Here is a 20,032-nt window from a genome sequence, read left to right on the forward strand (position 1 = left end):
ATCAGCCCCTCCATGACACTTTGCAACTACATATTAGGAGAAATATAGTTTTTTCTTTGCAGCTGAAATATGGAATATCTTCCGTTTCCAAAGAGCCACTGGAAAAGGTCTATGCAGCCATATGAACACACTTCATTCTAGGAAACTTTGTGGAGCTTCTGAATAACCTTATACAAAAGGAGATAAACATACTCTTTGCAGCTCCACTGCTAAAGAGCAAAAGGTACTCTGAGGACATGTCTACACATGCACATTTACTGTGTAGTAACCAGAATTACTGCACAGCACGGGCACATGTCTACACGTGCATGCCCATACTGTGCAGTAAATATGGAGACTTAAACTGACTTGAGTGTAAATTTGATACCTGCATCATGCAAGTATCATATTTACACCTTATTAGTTACTGTGCAGTAATGCATGTATAGACACCTTACTGAGCAGTAACACTGTGTGTGTGGACTGACTTGGGACTAATTTTAGTTTCAAGTCAGTCCACACACAGCATTACTATACTTCAGTACCTGCACGTGTAGATGCTGGTCTATTCCCACTTACTGTGCAGTAAATTTAAGCTGATGTAAATGCACATGTTGACATGCCCTGAATGTAGGGTGCCTCAGATGATGCTAGAAAAACTGGCCCCAGAGAGAAGCCCAGCAGTTGGTTAGATGAATGAGTTGTACTTACAGTTTTGTACTTGTTTAAACCAAAATACATTTATCCATTACTACTCATCAAAAGGGAAAAGTAATTTACATTCTTACCTGAGGCCTTTTAGGAGCTTACTAGACTGAATTTTTGGTCAGGAAGACAGTTTCAGTTAGAAACTATGACCAAGAGAGTCAAGGGTATTTAGGTGTCTATTTCCCATTAAAATTGCTGGGATTTAGGTTGACACCTTTAAAGGACTTGCCTTATTCACCTTGGAAACTAGGAAGAAATGCCTGTGTTTAAGACTCATACCAGGGCAAGGTAAACAGGGTTGAAAAGGTTTTGGAAGGAACACACAGACAAATCCATTTGAGGTTCTAAAATGGGCTCTCTCGCTGCCATTTGACATGGCAGCATCCATGCAGGATAAGCAGCACAGTGGCATACTGCAGGGAAACAGTCATTAAAGAGTTTTCATCTCAGAACATTGGAAAAAAATGGAAAATTATGTTTGTAATTAATTATTCATAGTTTGGGCTGTACTCATGACCCTCAGTAGTGTAACTAAGGCAGGGCAGCTGAGGCAGCAGCCCCCAGAGCCAAAAAATAACAGCTGTCACCATAGCTGCACAGTCATGCCAGCAGCTGGAAGTCACCCCGTCCCAAGCACTGCCATTGCCCCAGGCATCCGGCGTCCTGTTATGGCTCTGATGACCCTTATTCACCTCAGGAAAACCTTTCCCTCACAAGCAGTCTGAAAAATATTTTTACATGTAAATGCTCACCCATGTAAGTAAGGATGTAGTATCAGGCCCATTTCCATTAAGTACGATTATACTGTCCAAGGCCGTGGACCAAATTCAAAACCCATTAGAGTCAGTGGGAGTCTTTCCATTGGCTTCAGTAAGAAAGCCTTGCTCTAATTTTCCCTCTGTGTAGATGGGAAGTTTGCTGATTGTTATCAGCATATGATTAAAGTAAGTCACTCCTTAGAGGAAAAAATGAGTAGTTTATATGGTGTCATGGAGCTGATAGTGAGGTACTCGCTTAACCAGTCATTTGTAAGCTCTCTTCTATTCATTAGCCCTGGGAAGTAGAGAACATTGAACAACATGTCACTTGGTTCTATTAATATGTTTTCTTTGAGACAGAAGGAGAAAATACAGAATTAAAGGGCCAAATTTATGCACAGCGTAACTCTGGACTACAATAGCTTGAATCCATAGTAGCCACCCATGTTTAAGGAATAACTTGAGAAATGTCTTCATTTAAATACATGGGTATTCCTAAATGTGTGCTTTCATCATCAATTTGCTTGGTCAAGCAACCTTTGCATGTTTCAGTGTGCATGGCTGCCATGACTAGAACACTGTTTGAGATATCAGTTTGAAAAATCATCACCTTGGGATTCTTCCCCTTTACAAAACAGAAATAATTGGGTTTCAGCAAGCAATATATTGAGATGTACACAGGTGTTAATTAGGAATTCCTTCTCTGGTGTAGTTTAACTTGAAGCTGGAGATTTTGTTTCAGTGCTAGTTATGATTACAAATGAACATAAATAAATACTTAGCAGTAAAATGTCACAAACTGCCCACATCTTTCAATTGCTCATATGTTCAATGCCATCACACACCATGATCACACATGACTGTCCGATATGATGCTTTATATAGAAATAACATCAGCCCCAAATATAGCCACAATGAATGTTAACCTGGTTCAAAGTTGGTTAAAGCTTACTGAATTCTTTGAATCAGTGCACCAATTTCAAAACACATTTTCAGATGCATTTTGAGTTCATAATTTGTACCATGTTGCTGTTTATGCTAAGCCACTCTCATAGTAACACAAAGAAGCAAGTTATTTACATTGGTACTGTGTAAATTGAGCAAACCAATCCATCTTTACCACAAAAGCCAGACAGTCCATGTTGAATCACACAGCCTGTTGCAATGCACATTAAAAGAGACATCCCAAAGTGGACTGCTGAAGGTCAGAACCGTTCCTATTCCCCAGGCATGGCTGAGAGAACTAGAGGCAAGTAGACTAATAGCCAGCAGTAAGATGCAGCTACTGTCCCTTTTGAACCATATGGAATGTCAGCAGAACTGTTTTCTCCTGATTCTTTTTTTGTTTGAGACCCAGTTAACATCACTAGAATTTCACTGATTTAAAAAATAATAGTAATAATTAGTTCACCCAGTTTAAAGAGTAAAATTCCAATCAGCAGGTTCCTACTCGATACTTCCTTTTTCTTCCTTGCAGTGTGATTTGCATGGTTATATCTAGGTGAATCAGATGCTGTCGTCCTGGATGATATGTTTAGTAAGTGCTTGAGTTCTGGGCTCCTGGGGTCAGTGGCGGTCATAGGCAGCAGTTGCTGCCGGAGGTGCTGCTCCACGGGCTGCAGCACTGTAATAGTAAGGAGAACCTGCAAGACAGGAGGTGATCATGAGAATCCAAAGTTGAAAGATGCCTGACACTTGTATAGGCAGGTGACCTCTGACTAGCCTGTATTTAGATCTACAGTTTTGAGCCTGGCCCTATGGGTACAGTACACGCCTGCATGCTTCAATTCACGCTTTACTTTTCTATTGCCATTCTGGCATCCAATTCTGCAAAAAGAACTTCAAGTGAAGACCATTATTACCACAGCCACGCAAATCACTCAGGGTCCAAAATGGAAGTGTTGACTGCCTTGATTAAATGACTCCCACCCCCTCCAATTTTATTTTGTTTTAGTTTTGAGTTTTCCTTAAACATTTTATATCAATCAAATATAGTTATATTTGATATTGAAACATTGTTTTAAAACAGAAACATCAGAGCATTTCATTCAGACTGTACTGAAACAAAATTATTTTTCAACTTTTTAAATCAAAACTAGTCAACATATTTCAAAACCTTGTAATTCCCACAGTTGGGGAATTTCAGTTTGTCTGAAACCATGCTTTGTACTGAATAAACTAAACCACTAACTACCATGCTGAAGTTCCTGTTTAGGTTGTGGGACCTTGCTTCCCTGGGCCCCCCAGCTCCCGCATTTCACAGGATAAAAGGCTCCATGCTCTTGGATTCCCTTGTAAGAGCACTTCATCTAATATGTGGGACAAAGAACTAGGGCTCATTCTTGAAAACCAGTTGCTGACTCTTCAGGAAGGTGGGCAGATTAGAAAACTGTACATTTAATGAGTGGATCTAACCAGTCACGAGAGCTGCCAGTCAGCAGGCCTGCTCTATGCATTACCAACCAAGACTGAAGCAAAGGTCTTCATCATCCATAAGCATTCTAAAAAGCAATTGTTTCTGTCCAAGCAAGTGGAGTTGTGCTAGTTTTGTTACAAAGGCACTAAGTCCTAAAGAATTTAGCTGGAGCAGCAAAGAAGCAGGTTTTTCATGTACCAACACAGAGAAAGGGGCTGAAGCATATACGTGCACCTCCACACCTTGTCTACTGTAGTGCATGCTTTGGGTATGTGACTGCGAGCATCACAAAGTCAAGAAATTCTTCCGCTCATTTTGCAGCAAAACCTTTCATGTAAGTGCACAAAGTCTGACTGAAATCTGAAGTTGCCCAACACTTCAGGTGCTGATTTTATGATTTCTGGGAAAGAAGTGTCAAGACCTGTGAAAAGTCATGAGTTCAGTGACTGGGGAGTCATCAGGAGATTAGGAAGCCTGATATTGTGGGTAAGAGGGTGTGTGCAGGAATCTCAGAGAGCAATTTCTATTGAGCCTTCAGTATCGCAGCAGGCAGAAAGCACAGGCAACTGGGCAGCAATAGAAGGGCCTGAAATAAAGATGGTTGAGCTACTGTATTTGGGAAAAGTCACTGACTCTAAGTAGGCTGTGGTGCTTCTGGAACAGCACCTGGACAGGAAGAACAAAGGCCATTTTGTTCTGGAAACAAGGCTTTTTTAGCTCCCCAATGGGTAGATCTAGAAATTTGAAAAGGGGAGAGCAGAGGACGAGGTGCATCATCACATATAAAACAACATTTATATTTCTCCAGTTAAAAACAAACTGGAAGCTTTATTTAGATGCTAGGGGCCCAGGGCTATATTACACAGTTTAAGATTGAAGCAAAACTAAATACAACTTCATTTGAATGAGTTAAAAACAATCTTAAGGGCTGTGAAATGGGAGCTTCCTTACCAAGAGCGGTTAACAGATAGCAGAATTATAAAAGGAAGGATAGCTTGGGGCATGAATAACACGTGCCCCCGGCTGCTGGGGGGCATGGTAGTGCTGTTGGCGGCAGGAGCGCGGCAGTGGCAAGCGAAGAACTCCCGCAGATGCTGCCAGCGCTGTCGGCAGCCGAGGGGGGAGGTGCTGGGTGGTAAGTGCCAACCAGTGGTCAGCAACCACCCACAGGCGCTGCCGGAAGTGTCAGTGTTGGCGTCTGGCGAGGGGTGGTGAGCAGAAACTGCCCACAGGCACTGCCCGCAGTGTCGGCAGTGCCTTTTTGTAGGGGGTGCACTGCCACACTCAGGGGGTGCACGTGCACCTGCATGCACCCCCTACGCATCGCCAATGGCTTGGGGGAAACATCAGACCACTAAAAGGAAGAGAGGTTGTTAATGTCTTTGAAAGGAAAAGTTTAGAAGGGATCAGAAAGATTATAATGAACCATGAAGTCTCCCTCACTTCTGGTGAGGTAGTGAAAGACAAGAGTGATTTGCCAAAATCACAAGGGAAAATTCTGGCCCAGCAGGGGAGTGTTTTTCTAACCACTAAACTATCTTTCCTCTGTTGTGATGGGGAAAACGGCTCCTTGCTGCCAAGAGCCTGACTTAGCTGAAATCTGGAAACATTGTCTGTCACCAGGAGAAAGGGCAACGTTGCTTTCTCTGCCTCCTATGCAGACCCAGGCCTGGTGGTGGGCATGTGCACTCTAACAGCTCAGACTCTGGTAAAGCTGCTTCTCTGACGCCCCTTGATTCTGTTTTACATGACTGGGTGTTGGCACCACATGCTAGAACTGCATCATTAACAACAAACAGGATATGCAAAGTCCTTTAATTTTAACACTTAGCTCAAGGTGGTGCTATAATTCTAACAGATGAAATTTTTCTTTTCTTCTTCCTAAACTGGCCTTTGAGCTGAGCTGGGCTATAATTCCCTCTTCCAAATCTCTTTTGGTTTTCAGAATTTTACTCACTAGCATCTTGGCCTTTTATTAGGCTGAAAAAGATCAGCCTGAAGGCTTAAAGGACATACTTGGGTTTGTTTGGCCTTGTAAATAGTGGATTTCAGAACAGTTTATTTCCTAATAAAATACACTAAATAATACATTCAAAACAGATAAATTATTCAAAGAATTTGGTAGGCTTTTCTCTTCTGTTGTTGTTTAGGGGGATCTCTGAGGAGAGCTCAGAACACCTGTGACCATGTTCAATCCCACCTTTTCTTGCTTCCTCCCTCTGCGTCCACATGTGCCCACAACTCTCTTCAGTTGCAGTTTCAGCTTTGTTGCTGCTGTTTCTGGCAAACCACATCATGTAATAACCCAGGGAGGGGCAGGCAGGTTTACCAAAACCAGAGAAAGTGACTACCCACAAGGTCAACACATAGAGCCAACCAAGGATCAACAGAGCTGGCTGATCTCTTTGCACAGTGTGCACAAGCAGCCAGCAACAGTACTTCCATTTCTGTGGCAACACAGGATGTCCAGCACTACAGGACCACACCTATCCTCCTTAAGTGGTCCTAAAAGTTGAATAGTCTCAAAAGAGGGTTTGCTTATCCTTCAAGCAAAGGTGTCCTCAATCCTGATAACATTTGCGTGCCAGTGACTATGCTATTTCATGCCTTTCAAGCCAGCAAGACAACTCAAACTTTCTGTCCAATCATGCCCCTTCCCAAGCTACCTGGGCACCCACCAGCAGTATAGCAGCATCATTCATGCCCCAAGCTATCCTTCCTTTTGCAATTCTGCTATCTGTTAACAAAGCTCCCATTTCACAGCCCTTATGATTGCTTTGTAACTCATTCCAATGAAGTTGTATTTATGTTTGCTTCAATCTTAAACTGTGTAATACAGCCCTCGGCGCCTAGCCATCTGCAAAAATTGTGCCACCTCAACAGGCTTCAGAGGACTGCGAACACAAAGCAGACCATGATGTCCAACTACCACTACACTACTCACTTAAATTTTGTAGACCCAGCAGAGGGAAGAAACTGCTTCTGAATAGTCTGAGCCCCACCAGGTCATCCAATATTTGGGATGAGCATCTTGAATTATTATGCTGTATGTCACGGGATATGGCTGCAAATACAGCAAATGCCATGTCACCTAAGAGTTTGATTAAGTGGCTGCCTTAATTTGATTAAGGGGCTGCCTATGGATGGTCTTATTGGTAAGTACTCCCCTACTTACAAACACAGATTGTGAGAGAGAAACCTGCTGCTAGAGATTTAGGATAGCCTGCTTGGATTTGAACAAGACTTGTGTGGTCTTGATTCTGCAGAATATTATGAATATGCTCAGCATATCAATGGTTCCCATTAAGCTAGTGAGGTTGCTCACTTAATTAGACACTTGCAGGACAAGATCCTTACTGATCAAATTTCACCTCAGGAAAGGATACAACTGGAAACTGTAGAAGAGAATATACTGTACATCTGGCTGGCTTAGGCACATCATTATTATCTCCTTCAATCTTAAACAATACCAGGTGACAAGGAATAGAAACAATTTTTGTTCTAGTGACTAGTGGAAGAGTCCAGAGCTAGGAAGGCTAGCATATGTTATAGACAAGTTTCAAAGCATCCTGTTGAATAAAACAACTGAAAGGAACAAATAAGAAGATAGTAGTTTAAGGAGGAGGAGAAGGAAGAGGTACTGGACATACTGGATCACTTGTGTTTAGCTCCCGAATCCTGAGTTCAGTTACCAAGTCTCTTGTGGCTAATTACGTTTTCTATCTTTCCATGTTCCAAAATAGAAGCAATGTGTTACATGTTGTAGCTCAAGATGTTCCTGATTAATTTCATTTGAGCTTTCTCCATGCAAGATAGAGACTGGTGTAGATGAATAAACATCATTGCCTGACAGTGTTGTAAAAATAGCATGTCCTTCTTTTGTTTGTACATTCCTAATTGAATAAATTACCCCAGTGCTGGACAGAAAATATAAATCCAATGATAATTTTAAAAGGTTCTGAGATGTTCCCAAATTTTCTACCAAATACCCTTCCTGGTTAACAAAAAATAAATGGAGTTGGTATTCTTTAATTACATATGCTCTCCATTGTTGATCTTGTTGATTGCCACTGCAGCCCTTTAAGCTATACAGGCCGACATTCATGAGTTGGAGTAGTAAATTCATTTTTCCATTCTGCTACTGGTTTAATATATGCACATATTCAGAAGTGCAGTACTGTATCACCTCTACTGGCCAGGGTCATAATGATATGATCACTAAGGCTTCTGATTAACCACTAAATCAACAAAAGTCATCTCAGATTCAATGCCTGGGAAAAATTGTGTGACTTTTTATTGCCTACTCAGAGGTTCTTCTACCTAGAAATCCATGACTCACAAGAAAGACAAAGCATATGCTGCTGGAACCAGTTAACCTGAAGGGAAATTACACAAGCCCTAATAAAGCTTTTTGTTTGTTTGTTTCCACTGAGCTTTCTGAAGTGCTTGCATCTTTCTTTGTTTAAAAGGAAAATATTCCTGTAAAGCTTTCTCAACTCCTAGACTATACTCGGTGGTTCTGTGCATGTCGGCACCTCATACCACATTGTGTGAATGAGTAGCTGTGGTTTCAAAAAGGAAGAGAGAAAGAAAAAGGCTGAAAGCCAAAGGGAGATATGCATGTAGGGATATTCTGACTATGACCAGGGAATTTTATTCCAACTGTCACCACATACTCTTTCCCCAAGATATCAAAGAAACCACTCATTTTATGAGTCTTCTGTTCCTCCTGCATTGAAAGTGAAGAGGAGGCACCCCACTCCAGACCACCCTACCAAAATATTCTATTTCACAGTGGTGGCCATGCTTCCATTAAGTAGCTGGAGCCACACTTACCAGGTGCTAGCCAAACTGCAAGGATAAATGACGACCAGGCTCCCTCCTTCATGTCTCCAGCATTCAGGGCTCAGCAATAGTATGCTAACATCAGAGCAATGATTAAGCTAGAGAATTCTTCCAGCTACCACCAGGGGGGCATCAGCTGGATCTCCCAGAGTATATGAATTGTTACACCACTAATGTGCATGGAGTCATATAATTTAAAGCTAGTATAAGAAGTGATTTGGGCCCCATTTTTTAAATTCCCAATAACAAAAGGGCAGGAAAGTGATAAAAATAAACAGAATGTGGTAGGAAGTTACCACAAGGAATCAGAGCTGTATGAAGTGAAAATGCACTGTGGCTGCCCTATCTAAAATGCTATTGGTGTCTGTGCAGAAAAGCAGCGCAACTGCTGACCAGCAAAACTTCTGCATGAACTGGGAGTTAGCCAACAAGGTTAAAGGAGGAGAGATGGGGAAAAAAAATCAATATGGCACTGACAGAGATCATGAAGAAGTCAGAAAGTTTAAGACATAAGCAAGATACCAGTTTTCCAAACACATAAGCCTGAGCCTAGGGACTAGACACACCAACTGTACAGCATAGTTTCATAGTTTCATAGTTTCTAGGGTCGGAAGGGACCTGAGCAGATCATCTAGTCCGACCCCCTGCCATGGCAGGAAAAAGTACTGGGCTCAAACGACCCCAGCAAGATGTGCATCTAACCTCCTCTTGAAAACCCCCCAGGGTAGGAGCCAGCACCACTTCTCTTGGAAGTTGGTTCCAGACCCTAGCCGCCCTGACCGTGAAGGAGCGCCTCCTGATATCTAACCTAAACCTACCCTCTGCCAGCTTGTGACCGTTATTCCTGGTCACTCCTGGCTGTGCTCGGGGGAACAGGGACTCCCCCAGTGCCTGCTGGTCCCCTCTGACTAGTTTATAACAGGCCACAAGATCCCCCCTCAGCCTTCTCTTTTGGAGGCTGAACAGGTTCAGGTGCCGTAGCCTCTCCTCATAGGGCCTGCCCTGTTGTCCCCTGATCATACGAGTGGCCCTCCTCTGGACCCTCTCCATGCTGTCCACATCCCTCTTGAAGTGCGGCGCCCAGAACTGGACACAGTACTCCAGCTGCGGCCTGCCCAGTGCCGCATAGAGGGGGAGGATCACCTCTTTGGACCTGCTCGAGATGTATCTGTGGATGCATGACAAGGTGCGGTTGGCCTTCCTGACTGCATCCCCACACTGCCGGCCCGCCCATGTTCATCTTGGAGTCAATGATGACCCCCAGATCCTTTTCTGCCTCCGTGCTGACAAGAGGGGAGTTCCCCAGCCTGTAGGTATGGTCCCGGTTGTTCCTCCCGAGGTGCATCACCTTGCACTTGTCTGTGTTGAAACCCATCCTATTCTCATCCGCCCACCCTTGTAACCTGTCTAGGTCTGATTGTAGCCTATTGCATCCTTCTAGTGTGCCCACATCCCCCCACATCTTAGTGTCATCAGCAAATTTGAACAGGGCGCTTTTTACCCCCTCGTCCAAATCGCTGATGAAGATGTTGAACAGTGCGGGCCCGAGGACCGAGCCCTGGGGAACCCCACTGCCCACGTCCTTCCAGGTTGAGAAGGACCCATCCACTACCACCCTCTGCGTGCGGCCCTCCAGCCAGTTGGCAACCCATTTGACTGTGTGGGTATCTACACCACAGCCCCCCAGTTTCTTAATGAGAACGGGGTGAGAGACAGTGTCAAAAGCCTTCCAGAAGTCCAGGAAGACTATATCCACTGCTACCCCTGCATCTAATGATCTGGTGATCTGATCCGAAAAGGCTACCAGGTTGGTCTGACAGGACCTGCCACTGATGAACCCATGTTGGTTGCCCCTAAGCATGCAGTCCCCTGCTGGCCCCTCCTGGATGTGTGCCAGAATAATTTTCTCGAACAGCTTGCCTAGGATCGAGGTAAGACTAACCGGCCTATAGTTTTCCGGGTCCTCCTTCCTGCCATTTTTGAAGATGGGAACCACGTTGGCCCTCTTCCAGTCCTCCGGTACCTCACCAGAGCACCACGAGTGCTCGTAAAGCCATGCCAGGGGACTTGCAATGACCTCGGCCAGTTCCTTTAAGACTCTAGGGTGGAGATCATCTGGACTGGCTGACTTGAATATGTCCAACCCCTCCAGAAGCTCCCTCCCTAGCTAAATCCTCACTAACCCGTGGCCCAGGTGTGCCTCCCCCGGGGCCCGAGGGGGGCCCAGCAGGGAGGTGACTGTTCTGGTCCCTACTTAGGAAAACGGAGGCAAAGAAATCGTTAAACATGTTAGCTTTGCCGTCTGGTGTGACGACCAAATTTCCCAACGCGTCCTGCAAGGGCCCCACATTACCCAGGACCTTCTTTTTACCCCCTATGTATTTAAAAAAGGACTTCTTATTGTCCTTAATCTGGGAAGCTAGTCCCAGTTCCATCTCTGCCTTGGCCTTCCTGACTGGCCCCTGCATCCCCGAGCAACTACAGAATAGTCCTCCCTGGTGATGACCCCTTCTTTCCATTGGGTGTAAGCCTCCTTTTTAGCAAGGAGACATTCCTGGATGCTTTTGGTGAGCCATGGAGGCTTGTGTGCTCTCCTGCTCCCTTTGATCCTAGTTGGGATTACCTTCCTTTGGGCTTGGAGGATCGTCTCCTTAAGGAGCGACCACTCTCCTTGGACACCTGGCTCCCCTCCCCTATGGGACCTCAGCGCTTCTCCAACTATCCTGCTTAGCTCATTGAAGTCTGCCCTCCTAAAATCTAGGGCCGCTGCCTTACTGCATGCCTTTGCCACCTTGCAGTAGATGGTGAATTCCAGCAGGCGATGATCACTGTCGCCCAGGTGGTCGAGCACCCGCAGCCCCCTCACCAGGTCATCACCCGTGGCCAGCACTAGGTCCAACAAGGCGTCTCCCCTGGTGGGGCTGTGCACCTCCTGGGATAGATGCATCACTGTATATATAATATTTAATGGGAGGCAACTGGCATATATCTCAGAAGGGAAAGACCTTGCTGACAAAGTTTTGATAAAGTGTTAGAAGCAAATAAGGAAGTTAATTTAGCATACTTTGTGAGGGTCTGTGGCAGTGGTCACCAACTAGCGGAACTTGATCCACTGGTAGATCTTGGAGCCTCTTGTGGTTGATCTTGGAGCTTCTTGGAGTTGATCCAAGGCTGGGGTGGGGGGCTGAGTGCCCACATGCATGTGCCCCAGCCCAGCAGGTCAGCCCTTGGGGAGGGGAGGGGAGGGAAGGGGGCTAGATCGAGGCTCCCATGGTAAGAAACAGAGGCAGGAGCAGGGGTAAGCAGAGTGGGACCCTGGCTGGGTGGGACTTACCTGCTGAGGTGGCAAGCCCATAAATAATTTTTTCTCGATCTGCCCCCACTCTTCCCTCCCCACAGATTTACCTGCTGGGTGGGGTGGAGGGCGGTGGCAGCACACGGTAGATCTTGGGTTCCTTTTAAATGCATCGTGGCACTTCCAGTTTCACTGAGCCCCCACAGCCCAGGGCAAAGCAGCCTGCGCTGCCAAACCCCTATGGCCCAGGGCATAACAGGCTGCATGGGGCCCGCCTCCTTGTCCCTCAGGGCTCGCAGGGCCTGCGGGAGGGTCGGTGATGCAGCAGGAGGGTCAGCAATGCCCCAGACACGGTGGGAGAAGTGGCAGCCCAAACAGATAAAGATGCTTGTTCAGGCCTCTCAATTAACCAGCATCTTTTGTTATCTGATGCCCCCGATTCCCCATGGGTGCCAGATAACAAAGCTTTTCCTGTAGTTCAAAGCACCTTGCTGCCATTTTTCAGCATGCGGGAACATTGATACACACGACGCTCGGGCAATTTAATTAAAACCGCTTGCTCGGGTGATTTAATTAAAACTGCTTGCTAATTAAAGCATCCCCCGCTCCCCCTAACCTCCCAAAGCATGTGTAAACATGCCCTTACTTTCTTATGATCCCATAACCCTGCTGACAAATGAACAGGAGTATCTATGAATTAGAAGTACAACAAGATATTGTAACTCCAACATGGAAAAAAGAAGCCCTTTACTAACTTCTTAACAGCATTCTGACCCAGACCAAAGGGAATACCTACCCTGTGGTCCCAAGTGTAACTAGAGCTAATGAAGACAAAACCCAGCTCCCTTTATGCTAGCTAGTGCAAGCACTGCTAGCAGTATAGCTTCAGCAGTGTAGAGCTCATCATGGTCTAGCTATCCAAGATCCCAGCCCACCATGACCCAATCCCTTGCTGGCTTCCATGCTGCCAAAGCCATCATTTCTGAGCTACTTCAGGAGCAGAATGTATCTGACTGACAGTCATACCTGTGCCAGTCTTCTCGGTTACAGATGTGAGAAAGAAATCAGATCTCTTTCACAGAGACCAGTTCTTCACAAGCAGAAGCAGCAGCGACTTCCTTCATTTCAAACGGAGTTTTACCTACTTCTGGCACTGGGAAATTTGGCCCTAAAACCTGCTTATGCTTTACAGTAAGCTGCTGAAAGATTGCTTTGGTGAGACACATATTCTAGTAACAGCTACCCTAATATAATAAAGTGTTATTGAGAAGCTAGGCAGCTTCAAATATGGAAGATTCCTCTGAAAGAGTTAATGTGTGTCAGGTATATTGTATCTTCTGAAAAATTGTGTCTAGGTTAGAGCTGTCATTGATTAACATTAAATAAAAAGATACTCCCTCTAAGAAGAATTAAGTATCATTGTTTTTGTTACAAAACTCTTTCTTCTTGAAAATATGTTTGTAACTGGAATTTGCAAAGGAAAATTAGGAGGAAAGCCTGTGATTGTTCCAGTTCCCTGTTCCATCTTGCATACTCCTAGGTAAAGGAAGCAAGGAGTCCTGGTATGCATCTTGAGGAAACATTTATTGTTTGCACCAAAAGAAGATAAAATCCAGTGAAAAAGTCTGAAAGTGTAATAAAAAATAGATAAGTTATTGCTTTTCAGGGCCTATAAAAGAGTGTGCATGCTTGAGCTGGATCAATGCCAATTTGAAAGGAAGTGATTTATGAGGACGGGGTGGGGATAGACAGTTTTCTGAACAGAATTGTTTAAAAAGGAATTCACAGAGACACATGAAGTATCAATTAGCTCCATTTCATGCACTCATCAGACATAGCAATGTTAAGTAGAGCTCTGCAGGTATGGTACTGGGAAGAAAACATCTTTCCTCCAACGCAACGCATTCAATTCTCAGCTAGCATGACAAATACTACAAGAAAGAGACTGGGTGATTATTACTAGCTGCAGTCCTGCAGCCAGTCACTTCAGGTGTATCCCTTTTCAACAGGAAATCCATGGGTGTTCTCTCTCACGCCAGCACTCACTGAGCTGCATGGAGAGTTGATTCATATGAGAACTCCAGAATTTGATCCAAAGTTACTTAATGAATTTCACCTTGTAGACTAGGAAGTCCCCTGTAGGACTGGTAGTATTTCAAGACTCTAAAATTACAGCAAACTGATGCAAAACCTTCCTCTAAGGGAGGAAGCATGCTCTTGTAGCTAAAATGCTAAGCTGGATTTAGAAGGTTTTTTGAGTCATAGGTCCCGAGTGCGTGGGGGTCTGAGGTCCTTGGTCCCCCTCAGAAATAGGGCTGTCACCTGAAATGCGTAAAACTTTCTACACATCCATCACCTTAGGGCCGCCTCCCCTGCACCCCCTGGGGGCAAAAATAAAAGTCAGTGCCTATGGTTTGAGTTCAGTTCTTGCCTCCACTCTGTGTGAAACTTGTTTAATTCCTCTATACCTCAGCTCCACAGCTGTGAAATACAGATAACAATACTTCCCTGTCTTGTAGGGGTACTGTGACTCCAATTTTGTCAACTGCTCCATAGCTGACTTTTGAGTTGTTCCTATCAGAGCTGGTCAAAAATATTTTTATGGATAAAAATTGGCTTTTTGATCAAAGTGAAAGTGTTCAAGAAAAAATGAATTTGGCAAAAAAAATAGTGAAAACCTGGGGGGGGAGAGAGAGAGAGAGGGGTTTTCTTTTACTTTCTTTTACTTTTCTACCTCATGCCTTTTTTCAAGAAAGAAAAAAGAACAACAGAAGTAGAGAACAGGAAGGCAGAGAGGGGCTGTTAAAAATGAAATGTGTTTTTAAGTAGAAATTAAACAAAAATCTTGTTTGGCTTCAGATGTTTATGGAAAAAAATAAAAATAATAAACACCATGGTGAAACATAATATTTTCATTTTGTATGAGGTGGATTTTTTATTCTGACGAAACTGAAATTCCATTTTCTCATCAAAAATGTACAAAGTAGGGCTATGCTTCAGACTAATCTATAATTTGAGTGGGACTTAGAAAACACATGTTCATTCCAAAAAAAGTGTTTTGTTTGTTTTTTTAACAGCCACTTCCTACAAAAGAACTACAAAGTTTGGGACATGCATCAGGTTTGTCCACAGCTCTGTGCCCCCTGCACAATCAGAACTTCCTGCATTGAATTAGATGACTTACTCCACAGGGTTGCAAGGTCCAACACTAAAGGGTTGGAATGAAGAAAAACTATTTAAAAAAAACCAGAATCAAAATAGTAATAAAAAATCGATAATCATTCTAATATCAGCTAGAATGATTGAGCAGGTATCTATGTTAGGGGAAAAACACAAAAGAAGATGCAGGAAAAAAAGACCATTTCCAATGTCTACATTACTGACTGTAGAAGCCCAGACCCTAATGGCAAAATTCTAGCACTACTAAATTCTAAAAACATTGAAGGTGCAAATTTGGGCTGCTTAGCGAGATACCCCAGGGTTCAGTAGGGACAGAATTTCACCCAGAGCCTCTGTGGACTGAGTAGTTTTACCTTAACTCCTCCCTTCCTTCCTCCTGCTCTTCCATCCCATTTCTTTTCAGTGTGACTTTAAAGACCAATATTTCTCTGACAGTACCCCGCAGTACTTCATTTTTTCTCAGTTTGATTTTTTTTCTAGCTCACGTTTCTGTGGTGAAATCAAAAAGGCCTGTATTTAAAGTGAAAAATGAAAATATCACATTACAAAGCATTCACTCTTTCTCCCTGTCATTATACTCTCATCTAGAATAAACTTGTCCATTCTTCTGTCATTTTTTCTTTCTAATTCATATTATCATCAATTTATTTCTTGACACAGTCATTTCTGACTCATACTGTTCTCTAATCCTTTTACAGAAATCCACAGAAGAACTGATTCTAATCCTAATTGACTGGTTCCTAACCCTTTCACCTCATACGAAACCATGCCAATATTGTCAATCTTATGACCCTGTCTCTTGTAACAACAGCTAGATAGTTCAGGTATATCCAAGAGGGAGTCCTGTCAGACTCGCTTACATTTCACAACGTATACAAATCACATCAGTTCGGAAGTGGGAACAGTGCATCAAACAAAATCTACCGTGATCAACATCAAGTCGAAAGTAATGAGTGAGAATGGTAAAGAAGTTATTACAACAAACCAGCATGAAATTGAATCATTTTTCTTCATTAGTCTGTGCTGCTATTATCCACTTTTAGCATGTTTGTGTTAAGTAGGCTTTAAACAGGCTGGCTCGCCAGATCTTGCTAACAATAACCGACTGAACCTGCGTGTGAGTGAGTGCATGAATACGTGCTTGTGTATGTTCATACAATTCAAAACAGCCCTTAGGATCTTAACGCTGCAGTAGAAAACAAAGAAGGCCCTTTTTGATGGTGTACCTAGCTGGATTATTACTGCAGAGTGGTATCTAGTTACGGCAGCTGGACTCTTTAAAAACTGAAAACTGAGATTTATGTTGTGTTCAGAACTCACTTGCCCTGAAACATTAGGGTTTGTCTCCATTCCAGTAGAAAGAAGCTCAGATACCAGGAGATCGGGTGCATTAAAAGAACATTAATCGGTCAGAACAGAATGGCTCAAAGGCTCCTGAGAGCAGGTGAAATGACTTGTGTTGTCCTTAAATGGCCCTGCCTACTCTGTATGTATCTAGTAATTCCTGAATACTGATGAAAACAAATACGCATCTACTACTCTAATCGGGTCACCTTAGTGGAGTCATCTTTCTGGCTATTAGTTTCATCCACTATTGCATGGAGAACAGCCAGGGGAGGAAATCATATTATTAACCTTTATTGTACTTGCCTGAAAACTTGAGAGAGTTCAGGGTGTGTGCAAGCAGCTCAGTGCTAAGAGAGGTACAGACACACAGGAAGAGACTGAGCATACAGAAGTGAGATGTGGTAATTGGATAAAGGTTTTTGGTTGAGGTAGATCACTTACTACAAATTACTGAGACCTCATTTAACAGTAGAATACCATCGCAGCATAAGGAAACTGCATAAGAGCATGGACAGATGAAATGTTTGCGCTCACACCATCAGCATTACGAATAGCATAACTAAGGTGGCGTGACCAAGACAGTCATCTGAGGCACTGATGTGGGGGTGGGGAGTAATGCCAGAAAAAACCCACTGCCACCACAGCTGCACAATCATGCTAGTAGTAGTCATAAGTCACTCTGTCACAGCTACCCCAGGCACTGAGCTTCATTGTTGTGCCTCTGTTACACAGGTGCAAAAAAGAAGAAGCGGACAGAGTACACAAACTCCTAAAATAACATAATTTTGCCCGATCCAGTGGAGAATCAACCCTGAAAGAGTAAGGGGGGGAAATCCTTTGGTGTAAATTACACTATTTAAACTGTGTTTGTCTGCTTCTATCCCAGGATAGCAGTTTACTAGAGGCAAAGTGGGTATTTCTTTCACCCATGACCCCTAGTGGTGAACACCTGATATAACAGCACCTCATTCTGGTGTAATACACATCTGTTTGCAAACCATTGTAAAGTACAGGAATTCTAGCTGTTATACCATCCATGCATTTTTTAGCTCATTTGATTCCTATGCTCTTTCCTGCTTCTCTATACTTGTCATTTTCACACTGAAGTTTCCTTCCTCCCCTGGCATTTCTCGTTAAGTGATCGTCTTTTTTGAGCTACTAAATATAGCTACATGGGCAATTCATTTGAAGTAATAAACTCTGGAGCAGTTTAAGCCAGAGAAAATTACTCCTGGGTGCAACATCTACATGTGCACCCAGGAAAGCAGCATTTTGAGCCAGGGCAGAGCAGTTTACAACAGGGATACTCTTGTCCTGCTTGTCCTGGGCTGGCAGGGGGCACAGGGGGTCAGCCCCAGGTTCTAGGTGGTGGCATTGGGTGGCAGGGGGACTGGATGAGTCACAAGGGTGCTGAGAGCATGAAGCTGTGTGGCTAGGTAGCAGACAGGAGTCTGGCTCCCTGCTGGCTGGGCTGACTGGGTGCAAATTACACCTGCGGTCAGCAGCTGCACGTGCATTTAATTGCAGTCAATTACAATTCCGTAAGACAATACTGTACCTGACAATATTATTTTACGGTGGCATTAATTTGTTTACTGAGGCCTAATAGTGTTGCATATGTAAATGGTAACTATGGCAGGGTACTGTTGGTGCCTGCCACTTTAAGGGCTGAGCCAAACAGCCAGCAGGTGCTTGATTATGGCGGACATTTTAGACCTCTGGCCGCCTATATAAACAGAGTAGTTAGCTGCCTGGCTGACAGGCTGTACAAAATTTCTTGGAGGTAAGGGCAGGAGCTTAAGGGGATGGTTTGGAGACTCATGGGTCCTGGGCATGACCTAAAACCGCACCTTGCCGGGAGCCCCCAAGAAATACCAGGTCAGTTACCACCCCTGGTGAAAGGTGGGTTGGGGTGCCTTAACCCCTAGCCCCCACAACACTGTGGGTACAAGGGGGCCAGGCATGGCTATGGCCTGCTGAGCCCAAAGACAGTATAAGACCCAGGTGGGACCAGGCATGGCTATGGCCACCTGAGCCCCCACCAGAGAGGGAAGCCCTGTGGCCCAGTGAGGGGGCAGAGATGTGGAGCCCCAGTGAGGGGGCGGCCCTGGTGAGGGGGCAGAGATGAGGAGCCCCAGCAAGGGGGAAACCAGAGGGCTGGGAGCCCAGTATGTGTGTGTGAGTGTGTATAGAGTTGCTCTAGGAGGGGCCAGGGCAAGGTTAGACCTGGTCAGGTAATTGGCTGGCCACTTCCCTGGTGAGGGTTGTGGGAGAGGCCCAAAAGACAATACATCTGCCACCCAGTGGGTGCACTAGGTAAAGCCTCTGGCCAAAGGGTAGACATAGCCACTTTTCCCAACTGGATGCACAAAGAATCAGCAGAATCTCAAATCTGCTTCAACTGCTGTTGATAATGATTGTTGCCTATCCAGCAGAGGAAATTAATTTAATGTGGACTCTTTTTAAATGCTTAAGGTATTGCATTTTCATCTTAATGAAGTGAATGAGACTTAAGAAAAGAAGTCATGTCAGTGCATGTACTAGTCCTGATTACCTTTGTCAGGCCACTGCTTTGAATCTGATACCACATGAACCTGGTGTCCAGTGGATACATCTACACAAGATGCTGCACAATGGTTACTGCACATTCATTTTGTACATGTATAAGCAAGTACTAAATAAATGTGTAGTAACTGGAGTTACTGTGTAGTAGCATCAGCAAACTCCTTTTAAGTGACGCTGCTGTGCAGTAACTTAATACTACTGCACAGTAGCAACTCAGCACAGTATTTGCCAGTATCAGGCTACTGCACAGTCAGTGTCTCATGTAGACACACCCACTGAGAACCACACAATGAATTTGAATAAACTCTCAAGAACAATAGAAATATTATCTGTGTATTTGAAATACTTTCCTTCCTTCCCAAAATCTCTGCTGCAGGCACAAAGATTCATACAATTTAGGATCCTCTGAGTTTAAAGTGGAAATGCTGACCTGATGGTGTACTGTAACAGCTTAGACTCTTACAACATTTCTAGGACACCAAGATTTAGGGCCTAGCTCTGACCTCCTGATTCTCACTGAAGGCAATAGGAGACTTGCCCAGGTAGGGAGTGCTCAAGGCATGACCTCTGAGTACTCTGGATGCCTCTGAGTTTTGCTGCCCCACCATATAAATACATGAAAAAAGGACAAATCCAGAATTGCTCCTCTGAAGCTACTGTAACAGAGGAGATCAAAATGACAGCAAGTCTCTTGGTTCAATTCAAAGTAAATTTCTGAGTTCTCATATAGCAACCAGGACCATACACAGCATCTTGGCACCGAAGGGAGGCAAGAATTAATGACAGCTCTTCAGCAGCTTGTCCAACCAAATGTTGTAGACAGTGTATTACAACACAAAGGACTGACAGATATGGTAAGTACAGGCATTTATGAAAATGAGGACCAGCCAGAAAAAAGAATTTCCATCCTATAGAAGATCCTGACATTTGAAATTTTCT

General features: G+C 44.1%; 1 long non-coding RNA gene across 1 annotated transcript in view; it reads right to left on the minus strand.

Annotated features, from left to right (window-relative positions):
* Window positions 1-2,977: 2,977 nt before the first annotated feature.
* LOC149868706 (uncharacterized) overlaps window positions 2,978-20,032 on the minus strand; it is a 66,368-nt gene continuing 49,313 nt past the window's right edge. The window contains exon 3 of the long non-coding RNA XR_016441017.1: window positions 2,978-3,088. This is a non-coding gene — a long non-coding RNA (uncharacterized LOC149868706). The remainder of the gene's footprint in view (window positions 3,089-20,032) is intronic.

The sequence above is a fragment of the Crocodylus siamensis genome, chromosome 3 (assembly GCF_052110815.1).
Source record: "Crocodylus siamensis isolate JL-2025a chromosome 3, ASM5211081v1, whole genome shotgun sequence".
Taxonomy (NCBI): domain Eukaryota; kingdom Metazoa; phylum Chordata; order Crocodylia; family Crocodylidae; genus Crocodylus; species Crocodylus siamensis.